Raw genomic sequence first — 15,864 nt, forward strand, 5'->3', positions numbered from 1 at the left:
CAGCAGTAACACCATTATGAAGTGACAAAACAGCAGTAACACCATTATGAAGTGACACAACAGCAGTAACACCATTATGAAGTAACAAAACAGCAGTAACACCATTATGAAGTGACAAAACAGCAGTAACACCATTATGAAGTAACAAAACAGCAGTAACACCATTATGAAACTACAAAACAGCAGTAACACCATTATGAAACTACAAAACAGCAGTAACACCATTATGAAGTGACAAAACAGCAGTAACACCATTATGAAGTGACAAAACAGCAGTAACACCATTATGATGTGACAAAACAACAGTAACACCATTATGAAGTGACAAAACAGCAGTAACACCATTATGAAGTGACAAAACAGCAGTAACACCATTATGAAGTGACACAACAGCAGTAACACCATTATGAAGTGACAAAACAGCAGTAACACCATTATGAAACAACAAAACAGCAGTAACACCATTATGAAACAACAAACAGCAGTAACACCATTATGAAGTGACAAAACAGCAGTAACACCATTATGAAACAACAAAACAGCTGTAACACCATTATGACGTGACAAAACAGCTGTAACACCATATTGAAACAACAAAACATCAGTAACACCATTATGACGTGTCAAAACAGCTGTAACACCATTATGAAGTAACAAAACAGCAGTAACACCATTATGACGTGTCAAAACAGCAGTAACACCATTATGAAGTAACAAAACAGCAGTAACACCAATGACGTGTCAAAACAGCAGTAACACCATTATGAAGTAACAAAACAGCAGTAACACCAATGACGTGTCAAAACAGCAGTAACACCATTATGAAACAACAAAACAGCAGTAACACCATTATGAAGTGACAAAACAGCAGTAACACCATTATGAAGTGACAAAACAGCAGTAACACCATTATGAAACAACAAAACAGCAGTAACACCATTATGAAACAACAAAACAGCAGTAACACCATTATGAAACAACAAAACTGCAGTAACACCATTATGAAACAACAAAACAGCAGTAACACCATTATGAAGTGACAAAACAGCAGTAACACCATTATGAAACAACAAAACAGCTGTAACACCATTATGACGTGACAAAACAGCTGTAACACCATTATGAAACAACAAAACAGCAGTAACACCATTATGACGTGTCAAAACAGCTGTAACACCATTATGAAGTAACAAAACAGCAGTAACACCATTATGACGTGTCAAAACAGCAGTAACACCATTATGAAGTAACAAAACAGCAGTAACACCAATGACGTGTCAAAACAGCAGTAACACCATTATGAAGTAACAAAACAGCAGTAACACCAATGACGTGTCAAAACAGCAGTAACACCATTATGAAACAACAAAACAGCAGTAACACCATTATGAAGTGACAAAACAGCAGTAACACCATTATGAAGTGACAAAACAGCAGTAACACCATTATGAAACAACAAACAGCAGTAACACCATTATGAAACAACAAAACAGCAGTAACACCATTATGAAACAACAAAACTGCAGTAACACCATTATGAAACAACAAAACAGCAGTAACACCATTATGAAACAACAAAACAGCAGTAACACCATTATGAAACAACAAAACTGCAGTAACACCATTATGAAACAACAAAACAGCAGTAACACCATTATGAAACAACAAAACTGCAGTAACACCATTATGAAACAACAAAACAGCAGCTTTGTCTTGTATTTGATTCACAGCACTTTGTCTTGTATTTGATTCACAGCACTTTGTCTTGTATTTGATTCACAGCACTTTGTCTTGTATTTGATTCACAGCACTTTGTCTTGTATTTGATTCACAGCACTTTGTCTTGTATTTGATTCACAGCACTTTGTCTTGTATTTGATTCACAGCACGTTGTCTTGTATTTGATTCACAGCACTTTGTCTTGTATTTGATTCACAGCACTTTGTCTTGTATTTGATTCACAGCACTTTGTCTTGTATTTGATTCACAGCACTTTGTCTTGTATTTGATTCACAGCACGTTGTCTTGTATTTGATTCACAGCACTTTGTCTTGTATTTGATTCACAGCACTTTGTCTTGTATTTGATTCACAGCACTTTGTACTTTATATGATTCCCAGCAGGTTAACACGTTGTCTTTTATATGATTCCCAGAACGTTGTACCTTATATGATTCCCAGAACGTTGTACTTTATATGATTCCCAGAACGTTGTACTTTATATGATTCCCAGAACGTTGTACTTTATATGATTCCCAGCAGGTTAACACGTTGTCTTTTATATGATTCCCAGCACTTTGTCTTTTATATGATTCCCAGAATGTTGTCTTTTATATGATTCCCAGCAGGTTAACACGTTGTCTTTTATATGATTCACAGCACTTTGTAATTTATATGATTCCCAGCAGGTTAACACGTTGTCTTTTATATGATTCACAGCAGTGAAAACAGGCAGTAAAGAGGATTTATTTTTTGATAATCCGAGGTGAATGTTAGCCTGTGTACCAGGCCTGTTTGTGCTGTCATTCCACTCCTTGCCTCTGCTTGTCAAATGCCAATGAGTGGAATAACAGCTAACAGCATGTCTGGTAGCCAGGCTAGGTAAAGCGAATGTCCCAGTGACATCTCATTCTCCTGGATAGAGGCACAGATTCCTGCAGAACTAATGATGATGATGACGTTACTATTATACAAGGTGAAATGACATGTTACGTGTCTTCATCTCCGATACTTATTTAAAGTGTATTTATTTATTTTTTTTGTCTCTGATTTTAGCGTTTTATGTTGAAAGTGTGAAAGATAAAGTAGGGAACGCGGTATTACATGCAACAAAACATAAACCGTCTGTACATATCTATATATCTATATCTATATATCTATATCTATATATCTATATCTATACTGGATGGATGGTTTAAAATACATGTATTAAATTACATGTATTAAATCTCATGGGATGTTTTGTGAGTCTGAGAATATGTAACTCTTCCATCTAATACACACTATTGTGTTATTTGATTACAATATCCAAAATACCTGTTATAATCATGCTGCATTACCTCAATAAAGCACAACTCAAACTTGGAAAGACTTATATTTTAATTTGGAGCAACGAACGAACTACAGTCAAAAGAACACTAGAGGGTGATCTGATTCTACAGAGCTGGTGTCAGACCACTAGAGGTGATCTGATTCTACAGAGCTGGTGTCAGACCACTAGAGGTGATCTGATTCTACAGAGCTGGTGTCAGAACACTAGAGGTGACCTGATTCTACAGAGCTGGTGTCAGACCACTAGAGGTGACCTGATTCTACAGAGCTGGTGTCAGAACACTAGAGGTGATCTGATTCTACAGAGCTGGTGTCAGAACACTAGAGGTGACCTGATTCTACAGAGCTGGTGTCAGACCACTAGAGGTGACCTGATTCTACAGAGCTGGTGTCAGAACACTAGAGGTGACCTGATTCTACAGAGCTGGTGTCAGAACACTAGAGGTGACCTGATTCTACAGAGCTGGTGTCAGACCACTAGAGGTGATCTGATTCTACAGAGCTGGTGTCAGACCACTAGAGGTGACCTGATTCTACAGAGCTGGTGTCAGACCACTAGAGGGTGACCTGATTCTACAGAGCTGGTGTCAGAACACTAGAGGTGATCTGATTCTACAGAGCTGGTGTCAGAACACTAGAGGTGACCTGATTCTACAGAGCTGGTGTCATTAGATCACTAGAGGTGACCTGATTCTACAGAGCTGGTGTCAGACCACTAGAGGTGACCTGATTCTACAGAGCTGGTGTCATTAGATCACTAGAGGTGACCTGATTCTACAGAGCTGGTGTCATTAGAACACTAGAGGTGACCTGATTCTACAGAGCTGGTGTCAGACCACTAGAGGTGATCTGATTCTACAGAGCTGGTGTCAGACCACTAGAGGTGACCTGATTCTACAGAGCTGGTGTCAGACCACTAGAGGGTGACCTGATTCTACAGAGCTGGTGTCAGAACACTAGAGGTGATCTGATTCTACAGAGCTGGTGTCAGAAAACTAGAGGTGACCTGATTCTACAGAGCTGGTGTCAGACCACTAGAGGTGACCTGATTCTACAGAGCTGGTGTCAGAACACTAGAGGTGACCTGATTCTACAGAGCTGGTGTCAGAACACTAGAGGTGACCTGATTCTACAGAGCTGGTGTCAGAACACTAGAGGTGACCTGATTCTACAGAGCTGGTGTCAGAACACTAGAGGTGACCAGATTCTACAGAGCTGGTGTCAGAACACTAGAGGTGATCTGATTCTACAGAGCTGGTGTCAGAACACTAGAGGGTGATCTGATTCTACAGAGCTGGTGTCATTAGAACGCTAGAGGGTGATCTGATTCTACAGAGCTGGTGTCAGACCACTAGAGGTGACCTGATTCTACAGAGCTGGTGTCATTAGAACACTAGAGGTGACCTGATTCTACAGAGCTGGTGTCATTAGAACACTAGAGGTGACCTGATTCTACAGAGCTGGTGTCATTAGAACACTAGAGGTGACCTGATTCTACAGAGCTGGTGTCATTAGAACACTAGAGGTGACCTGATTCTACAGAGCTGGTGTCATTAGAACACTAGAGGTGACCTGATTCTACAGAGCTGGTGTCATTAGAACACTAGAGGTGACCTGATTCTACAGAGCTGGTGTCATTAGAACACTAGAGGTGACCTGATTCTACAGAGCTGGTGTCAGTAGAACACTAGAGGTGACCTGATTCTACAGAGCTGGTGTCAGACCACTAGAGGTGACCTGATTCTACAGAGCTGGTGTCAGAACACTAGAGGTGATCTGATTCTACAGAGCTGGTGTCAGAACACTAGAGGTGATCTGATTCTACAGAGCTGGTGTCAGACCACTAGAGGTGACCTGATTCTACAGAGCTGGTGTCATTAGAACACTAGAGGTGACCTGATTCTACAGAGCTGGTGTCATTAGAACACTAGAGGTGACCTGATTCTACAGAGCTGGTGTCAGACCACTAGAGGTGACCTGATTCTACAGAGCTGGTGTCAGACCACTAGAGGTGACCTGATTCTACAGAGCTGGTGTCAGATCACTAGAGGTGACCTGATTCTACAGAGCTGGTGTCATTAGAACACTAGAGGTGATCTGATTCTACAGAGCTGGTGTCATTAGAACACTAGAGGTGACCTGATTCTACAGAGCTGGTGTCATTAGAACACTAGAGGTGACCTGATTCTACAGAGCTGGTGTCATTAGAACACTAGAGGTGACCTGATTCTACAGAGCTGGTGTCATTAGAACACTAGAGGTGATCTGATTCTACAGAGCTGGTGTCATTAGAACACTAGAGGTGATCTGATTCTACAGAGCTGGTGTCAGAACACTAGAGGGTGACCTGATTCTACAGAGCTGGTGTCAGAACACTAGAGGTGACCTGATTCTACAGAGCTGGTGTCAGAACACTAGAGGTGACCTGATTCTACAGAGCTGGTGTCAGAACACTAGAGGGTGACCTGATTCTACAGAGCTGGTGTCATTAGAACACTAGAGGTGACCTGATTCTACAGAGCTGGTGTCAGACCACTAGAGGTGACATGATTCTACAGAGCTGGTGTCAGTAGAACACTAGAGGTGACCTGATTCTACAGAGCTGGTGTCATTAGAACACTAGAGGTGACCTGATTCTACAGAGCTGGTGTCAGAACACTAGAGGTGACCTGATTCTACAGAGCTGGTGTCATTAGAACACTAGAGGTGATCTGATTCTACAGATCTGGTGTCAGAACGCTAGAGGGTGATCTGATTCTACAGAGCTGGTGTCAGACCACTAGAGGTGACCTGATTCTACAGAGCTGGTGTCAGACCACTAGAGGTGACCTGATTCTACAGAGCTGGTGTCATTAGAACACTAGAGGTGACCTGATTCTACAGAGCTGGTGTCATTAGAACACTAGAGGGTGACCTGATTCTACAGAGCTGGTGTCAGAACACTAGAGGTGACCTGATTCTACAGAGCTGGTGTCATTAGAACACTAGAGGGTGACCTGATTCTACAGAGCTGGTGTCAGAACACTAGAGGTGACCTGATTCTACAGAGCTGGTGTCATTAGAACACTAGAGGTGACCTGATTCTACAGATCTGGTGTCATTAGAACACTAGAGGTGACCTGATTCTACAGAGCTGGTGTCATTAGAACACTAGAGGTGACCTGATTCTACAGAGCTGGTGTCATTAGAACACTAGAGGTGACCTGATTCTACAGAGCTGGTGTCATTAGAACACTAGAGGTGACCTGATTCTACAGAGCTGGTGTCATTAGAACACTAGAGGTGACCTGATTCTACAGAGCTGGTGTCATTAGAACAATAGAGGTGATCTGATTCTACAGAGCTGGTGTCATTAGAACAATAGAGGTGATCTGATTCTACAGAGCTGGTGTCATTAGAACACTAGAGGTGATCTGATTCTACAGAGCTGGTGTCATTAGAACACTAGAGTGATCTGATTCTACAGAGCTGGGTGTCAGACACTAGAGGGGTGATCTGATTCTACAGAGCTGGTGTCAGACCACTAGAGGGGTGGACCTGATTCTACAGAGCTGGTGTCAGAACACTAGAGGGGGATCTGATTCTACAGAGCTGGTGTCCAGAAAACTAGACGGTGATCTTAATTCTACAGAGCTGGTGTCAGAAACTAGAGTGACCTGATTCTACAGAGCTGGTGTCAGAACACTATAGGTGAACCTGATGCTACAGAGCTGGTGTCAGAACACTAGAGGTGACCTGATTCTATTCAGAGCTGGTGTCAGAACACTAGAGGTGACCTGATTCTACAGAGCTGTTGTCAAACACTAGAGGTGACGCATGAGGTCTACAGAGCTGTGTCAGAAAACTAGATTGGTGACCATGATTCTACCGAGCTGGTGTCAGAACACTAGAGGGTGATCTGATTCCTATTCCTACAGAGCTGGTGTCATTAGAACGCTAGAGGGTGATCTGATTCTACAGAGCTGGTGTCAAGACCACTAGAGGTGACCTGATTCTACAGAGCTGGTGTCATTAGAACACTAGAGGTGACCTGATTCTACAGAGCTGTGTCATTAAGAACACTAGAGGTGACCTGATTTCTACAGAGCTGGTGTCATTAGAACACTAGAGGTGACCTGATTCTACAGAGCTGGTGTCATTAGAACACTAGAGGTGACCTGATTTCTACAGAGCTGGTGTCATTAGAACACTAGAGGTTGACCTGATTCTACAGAGCTGGTGTCATTAGAACACTAGAGGTGACCTGATTCTACAGAGCTGGTGTCATTAGAACACTAGAGGTGACCTGACCTGATTCTACAGAGCTGGTGTCAGTAGAACACTAGAGTGACCTGATTCTACAGAGCTGGTGTCAGACCACTAGAGGTGACCTGATTCTACAGAGCTGGTGTCAGAACACTAGAGGTGATCTGATTCTACAGAGCTGGTGTCAGAACACTAGAGGTGATCTGATTCTACAGAGCTGGTGTCAGACCACTAGAGGTGACCTGATTCTACAGAGCTGGTGTCATTAGAACACTAGAGGTGACCTGATTCTACAGAGCTGGTGTCATTAGAACACTAGAGGTGACCTGATTCTACAGAGCTGGTGTCAGACCACTAGAGGTGACCTGATTCTACAGAGCTGGTGTCAGACCACTAGAGGTGACCGATTCTACAGAGCTGGTGTCAGATCACTAGAGGTGACCTGATTCTACAGAGCTGGTGTCATTAGAGACACTAGATAGAACACAGGGTGACCTGATTCTACAGAGCTGGTGTCATTAGAACACTAGAGGGTGACCCTGATTCTACAGAGCTGGTGTCATTAGAACACTAGAGGTGACCTGATTCTACAGAGCTGGTGTCATTAGAACACTAGAGGTGACCTGATTCCTACAGAGCTGGTGTCATTAGAACACTAGAGGTGACTGATTCTACAGAGCTGGTGTCATTAGAACACTAGAGGTGATCTGATTCTACAGAGCTGGTGTCAGAACACTAGAGGGTGACCTGATTCTACAGAGCTGGTGTCAGAACACTAGAGGTGACCTGATTCTACAGAGCTGGTGTCAGAACACTAGAGGTGACCTGATTCTACAGAGCTGTGTCAGAACACTAGAGGGTGACCTGATTCTACAGAGCTGGTGTCATTAGAACACTAGAGGTGACCTGATTCTAGCAGAGCTGGTGTCAGACCACTAGAGGTGACATGATCTACAGAGCTGGTGTCATTAGAACACTAGAGGTGACCTGATTCTACAGAGCTGGTGTCATTAGAACACTAGAGTGACCTGATTCTACAGAGCTGGTGTCATTAGAACACTAGAGGTGACCTGATTCTACAGAGCTGGTGTCATTAGAACACTAGAGGTGATCTGATTCTACAGAGCTGGTGTCAGTAGACCACTAGAGGTGACCTGATTCTACAGAGCTGGTGTCAAGACCACTAGAGGTGACCTGATTCTACAGAGCTGGTGTCATTAGAACACTAGAGGTGACCTGATTCTACAGAGCTGGTGTCATTAGAACACTAGAGGGTGACCTGATTCTACAGAGCTGGTGTCAGAACACTAGAGTGATCTGATTCTACAGAGCTGGTGTCATTGAACACTAGAGGGTGACCTGATTCTACAGAGCTTGGTGTCATAGAACACTAGAGGTGACCTGATTCTACAGAGCTGGTGTCATTAGAACACTAGAGGTGACCTGATTCTACAGAGCTGGTGTCATAGAACACTAGAGGTGACCTGATTCTACAGAGCTGGTGTCATTAGAACACTAGAGGTGACCTGATTCTACAGAGCTGGTGTCATTAGAACACTAGAGGTGACCTGATTCTACAGAGCTGGTGTCATTAGAACACTAGAGGTGACCTGATTCTACAGAGCTGGTGTCATTAGAACACTAGAGGTGACCTGATTCTACAGAGCTGGTGTCATTAGAACACTAGAGGTGACCTGATTCTACAGAGCTGGTGTCATTGAACAACTAGAGGTGATCTGATTCTACAGAGCTGGTGTCATTAGAACACTAGAGGTGATCTGATTCTACAGAGCTGGTGTCATTAGAACACTAGAGGTGATCTGATTCTACAGAGCTGGTGTCATTAGAACACTAGAGGTGACCTGATTCTACAGAGCTGGTGTCATTAGAACACTAGAGGTGATCTGATTCTACAGAGCTGGTGTCATTAGAACACTAGAGGTGACCTGATTCTACAGAGCTGGTGTCATTAGAACACTAGAGGTGATCTGATTCTACAGAGCTGGTGTCATTAGACCACTAGAGGTGACCTGATTCTACAGAGCTGGTGTCATTAGAACACTAGAGGTGACCTGATTCTACAGAGCTGGTGTCAGACACTAGAGGTGACCTGATTCTACAGAGCTGGTGTCATTAGAACACTAGAGGTGACCTGATTCTACAGAGCTGGTGTCAGAACACTAGAGGTGACCTGATTCTACAGAGCTGGTGTCATTAGAACACTAGAGGTGACCTGATTCTACAGAGCTGGTGTCATTAGAACACTAGAGGTGACCTGATTCTACAGAGCTGGTGTCAGTAGAACACTAGAGGTGACCTGATTCTACAGAGCTGGTGTCATGAACACTAGAGGTGACCTGATTCTACAGAGCTGGTGTCATAGAACACTAGAGGTGACCTGATTCTACAGAGCTGGTGTCATTAGAACACTAGAGGTGACCTGATTCTACAGAGCTGGTGTCATTAGAACACTAGAGGTGACCTGATTCTACAGAGCTGGTGTCATAGAACACTAGAGGTGACCTGATTCTACAGAGCTGGTGTCATTAGAACACTAGAGGTGACCTGATTCTACAGAGCTGGTGTCATTAGAACACTAGAGGTGACCTGATTCTACAGAGCTGGTGTCATTAGAACACTAGAGGTGACCTGATTCTACAGAGCTGGTGTCATTAGAACACTAGAGGTGACCTGATTCTACAGAGCTGGTGTCAGACACTAAGGTGACCTGATTCTACAGAGGGTTAAGGGACCTGATTCTTCTACAGAGCTGGTGTCATTAGAACACTTAAGAGGGTTGACCTGATTCTACAGAGCTGGTGTCAGAACACTAGAGGGTGACCTGATTCTACAGAGCTGGTGTCATTAGAACACTAGAGGTGACCTGATTCTACAGAGCTGGTGCATTAGAACACTAGAGGGTGACCTGATTCTACAGAGCTGGTGTCAGAGAACACTAGAGGTGACCTGATTCTACAGAGCTGGTGTCATTAGAACGCTAGAGAGTGACCTGATTCTACAGAGCTGGTGTCAGAAACACTAGAGGTGACATGATTCTACAGAGCTGGTGTCAGTAGATCACTAGAGGTGACCTGATTCTACAGAGCTGGTGTCAGAACACTAGAGGGTGACCTGATTCTACAGAGCTGGTGTCATTAGAACACTAGAGGTGACCTGATTCTACAGAGCTGGTGTCAGAACACTAGAGGTGACCTGATTCTACAGAGCTGGTGTCAGAACACTAGAGGTGACCTGATTCTACAGAGCTGGTGTCATTAGAACACTAGAGGTGACCTGATTCTACAGAGCTGGTGTCATTAGAACACTAGAGGTGACCTGATTCTACAGAGCTGGTGTCATTAGAACACTAGAGGTGACCTGATTCTACAGAGCTGGTGTCATTAGAACACTAGAGGTGACCTGATTCTACAGAGCTGGTGTCATTAGAACACTAGAGGTGACCTGATTCTACAGAGCTGGTGTCATTAGAACACTAGAGGTGACCTGATTCTACAGAGCTGGTGTCATAGAACACTAGAGGTGACCTGATTCTACAGAGCTGGTGTCATTAGAACACTAGAGGTGACCTGATTCTACAGAGCTGGTGTCATTAGAACACTAGAGGTGACCTGATTCTACAGAGCTGGTGTCATAGAACACTAGAGGTGACCTGATTCTACAGAGCTGGTGTCATTAGAACACTAGAGGTGACCTGATTCTACAGAGCTGGTGTCATTAGAACACTAGAGGTGACCTGATTCTACAGAGCTGGTGTCAGAACACTAGAGGTGACCTGATTCTACAGAGCTGGTGTCATTAGAACACTAGAGGTGACCTGATTCTACAGAGCTGGTGTCATTAGAACACTAGAGGTGACCTGATTCTACAGAGCTGGTGTCAGAACACTAGAGGTGACCTGATTCTACAGAGCTGGTGTCATTAGAACACTAGAGGTGACCTGATTCTACAGAGCTGGTGTCATTAGAACACTAGAGGTGACCTGATTCTACAGAGCTGGTGTCATTAGAACACTAGAGGTGACCTGATTCTACAGAGCTGGTGTCATAGAACACTAGAGGTGACCTGATTCTACAGAGCTGGTGTCATTAGAACACTAGAGGTGACCTGATTCTACAGAGCTGGTGTCATTAGAACACTAGAGGTGACCTGATTCTACAGAGCTGGTGTCAGAACACTAGAGGTGACCTGATTCTACAGAGCTGGTGTCATTAGAACACTAGAGGTGACCTGATTCTACAGAGCTGGTGTCATTAGAACACTAGAGGGTGACCTGATTCTACAGAGCTGGTGTCAGAACACTAGAGGTGACCTGATTCTACAGAGCTGGTGTCAGAACACTAGAGGTGACCTGATTCTACAGAGCTGTGTCAGACACTAGAGGTGACCTGATTCTACAGAGCTGGTGTCATTAGAACACTAGAGGTGACCTGATTCTACAGAGCTGGTGTCAGAACACTAGAGGTGACCTGATTCTACAGAGCTGGTGTCATTAGAACACTAGAGGTGACCTGATTCTACAGAGCTGGTGTCAGAACACTAGAGGTGACCTGATTCTACAGAGCTGGTGTCAGTAGAACACTAGAGGTGACCTGATTCTACAGAGCTGGTGTCATAGAACACTAGAGGTGACCTGATTCTACAGAGCTGGTGTCATTAGAACACTAGAGGTGACCTGATTCTACAGAGCTGGTGTCAGACCACTAGAGGTGACCTGATTCTACAGAGCTGGTGTCATTAGAACACTAGAGGTGACCTGATTCTACAGAGCTGGTGTCATTAGAACACTAGAGGTGACCTGATTCTACAGAGCTGGTGTCATTAGAACACTAGAGGTGACCTGATTCTACAGAGCTGGTGTCATTAGAACACTAGAGGTGACCTGATTCTACAGAGCTGGTGTCAGACCACTAGAGGTGACCTGATTCTACAGAGCTGGTGTCATTAGAACACTAGAGGTGACCTGATTCTACAGAGCTGGTGTCATTAGAACACTAGAGGTGACCTGATTCTACAGAGCTGGTGTCATTAGAACACTAGAGGTGACCTGATTCTACAGAGCTGGTGTCAGACCACTAGAGGTGACCTGATTCTACAGAGCTGGTGTCATTAGAACACTAGAGGTGACCTGATTCTACAGAGCTGGTGTCATTAGAACACTAGAGGTGACTGATTCTACAGAGCTGGTGTCATTAGAACACTAGAGGTGACCTGATTCTACAGAGCTGGTGTCATTAGAACACTAGAGGTGACCTGATTCTACAGAGCTGGTGTCAAGACCACTAGAGGTGACCTGATTCTACAGAGCTGGTGTCATTAGAACACTAGAGGTGACCTGATTCTACAGAGCTGGTGTCATTAGAACACTAGAGGTGACCTGATTCTACAGAGCTGGGTGTCAGTAGACACTAGAGGTGACCTGATTCTACAGAGCTGGTGTCAGACACTAGAGGTGACCTGATTCTACAGAGCTGGTGTCATTAGAACACTAGAGGTGACCTGATTCTACAGAGCTGGTGTCAGAACACTAGAGGTGACCTGATTCTACAGAGCTGGTGTCATTAGAACACTAGAGGTGACCTGATTCTACAGAGCTGGTGTCATTAGAACACTAGAGGTGACCTGATTCTACAGAGCTGGTGTCATTAGAACACTAGAGGTGACCTGATTCTACAGAGCTGGTGTCATAGACCACTAGAGGTGACCTGATTCTACAGAGCTGGTGTCATTAGAACACTAGAGGTGACCTGATTCTACAGAGCTGGTGTCATTAGAACACTAGAGGTGACCTGATTCTACAGAGCTGGTGTCAGAACACTAGAGGTGACCTGATTCTACAGAGCTGGTGTCATTAGAACACTAGAGGTGACCTGATTCTACAGAGCTGGTGTCAGACACTAGAGGTGATCCTGATTCTACAGAGCTGTGTAGACCCTAGAGGTGACCTGATTCTACAGAGCTGGTGTCAGAACACTAGAGGTGACCTGATTCTACAGAGCTGGTGTCATTAGAACACTAGAGGTGACCTGATTCTACAGAGCTGGTGTCATTAGAACACTAGAGGGTGACCTGATTCTACAGAGCTGGTGTCAGAACACTAGAGGTGACCTGATTCTACAGAGCTGGTGTCATTAGAACACTAGAGGTGACCTGATTCTACAGAGCTGGTGTCATTAGAACACTAGAGGGTGACCTGATTCTACAGAGCTGGTGTCAGAACACTAGAGGTGACCTGATTCTACAGAGCTGGTGTCATTAGAACACTAGAGGTGACCTGATTCTACAGAGCTGGTGTCAGAACACTAGAGGTGACCTGATTCTACAGAGCTGGTGTCATTAGAACACTAGAGGTGACCTGATTCTACAGAGCTGGTGTCATTAGAACACTAGAGGTGACCTGATTCTACAGAGCTGGTGTCATTAGAACACTAGAGGTGACCTGATTCTACAGAGCTGGTGTCATTAGAACACTAGAGGTGACCTGATTCTACAGAGCTGGTGTCATTAGAACACTAGAGGTGACCTGATTCTACAGAGCTGGTGTCATTAGAACCACTAGAGGTGACCTGATTCTACAGAGCTGGTGTCATTAGAACACTAGAGGTGACCTGATTCTACAGAGCTGGTGTCATAGAACACTAGAGGTGATCTGATTCTACAGAGCTGGTGTCATTAGAACACTAGAGGTGACCTGATTCTACAGAGCTGGTGTCATTAGAACACTAGAGGTGACCTGATTCTACAGAGCTGGTGTCATTAGAACACTAGAGGTGACCTGATTCTACAGAGCTGGTGTCATTAGAACACTAGAGGTGACCTGATTCTACAGAGCTGGTGTCATTAGAACACTAGAGGTGACCTGATTCTACAGAGCTGGTGTCATTAGAACCTAGAGGACCTGATTCTACAGAGCTGGTGTCAGAACACTAGAGTGACATGATTCTACAGAGCTGGTGTCAGTAGACACTAGAGGTGACTGATTCTACAGAGCTGGTGTCAGTAGACACTAGAGGTGACCTGATTTACAAGCTGGTGTCAGAACACTAGAGGTGACCTGATTCTACAGAGGCTGTCATTAGAAACACTAGAGGTGACCTGATTCTACAGAGCTGGTGTCAGTAATCACTAGAGGTGACCTGATTCTACAGAGCTGGTGTCATTAGAACACTAGAGTGACCTGATTCTACAGAGCTTGGTCATAGACACTAGAGGTGACCTGTTCTACAGAGCTGGTGTCATTAGAACACTAGAGGGTGACCTGATTCTACAGAGCTGGTGTCAGTAAACACTAGAGGTGACCTGATTCTACAGAGCTGGTGTCATTAGAACACTAGAGGTGACCTGATTTCTACAGAGGCTGGTGTCATAGACCACTAGAGAATGACCTGATTCTACAGGAGCTGGTGTCATAGAACACTAGAGGTGACCTGGATTCTACAGAGCTGGTGTCATTAGAACACTAGAGGTGACCTGATTCTACAGAGCTGGTGGTCAGACCACTAGAGGTGACTGATTCTACAGAGCGGTGTCATTAGAACACTAGAGGTGACCTGATTCTACAGTAGCTGGTGTCATTAACACTAGAGGTGACCTGATTCTACAGAGCTGGTGTCATAGAACACTAGAGGTGACCTGATTCTACAGAGCTGGTGTCCATTAGAAACGCTTAGAGTGACCTGATGGTACTACCAGAAGCTGGTGTCAGACCCTAGAGGGTGACCCTGATTCTACAGAGCTGGTGTCAGTGAGAACACTAGAGGTGATCTGATTCTACAGAGCTGGTGTCTTTAGAACACTAGAGGTGAAGCCTGATTTCTACAGAGCTTTGGTGTCAGACACTAGAGTGACCTGATTTCTAACAGAGCTGGTGTCATTAGAACACTAGAGGTGACGATTCTAGAAGCTGGTGTCATGTAGAACACTAGAGGTGACCTATTTCTACCGAGCTGTGTCAGACCACTAGAGGTGACCTGATTCTACAGAGCTTGGTGTCATTAGAACACTAGAGGGTGACATGATTCTGATTCTACAGAGCTGGTGTCATTAGAACACTAGAGGTGACCTGATTCTACAGAGCTGGTGTCAGAACACTAGAGGTGACCTGATTCTACAGAGCTGGTGTCATTAGAACACTAGAGGTGACCTGATTCTACAGAGCTGGTGTCAGAACACTAGAGGTGACTGATTCTACAGAGCTGGTGTCAGAACACTAGAGGTGACCTGATTCTACAGAGCTGGTGTCATTAGAACACTAGAGGTGACCTGATTCTACAGAGCTGGTGTCATTAGAACACTAGAGGTGACCTGATTCTACAGAGCTGGTGTCATTAGAACACTAGAGGTGACCTGATTCTACAGAGCTGGTGTCATTAGAACACTAGAGGTGACCTGATTCTACAGAGCTGGTGTCATTAGAACACTAGAGGTGACCTGATTCTACAGAGCTGGTGTCATTAGAACACTAGAGGTGACCTGATTCTACAGAGCTGGTGTCATTAGAACACTAGAGGTGACCTGATTCTACAGAGCTGGTGTCATTAGAACACTAGAG

The sequence above is a fragment of the Oncorhynchus kisutch genome, unplaced genomic scaffold, assembly GCF_002021735.2.
Source record: "Oncorhynchus kisutch isolate 150728-3 unplaced genomic scaffold, Okis_V2 scaffold1933, whole genome shotgun sequence".
Taxonomy (NCBI): Eukaryota; Metazoa; Chordata; class Actinopteri; order Salmoniformes; family Salmonidae; genus Oncorhynchus; species Oncorhynchus kisutch.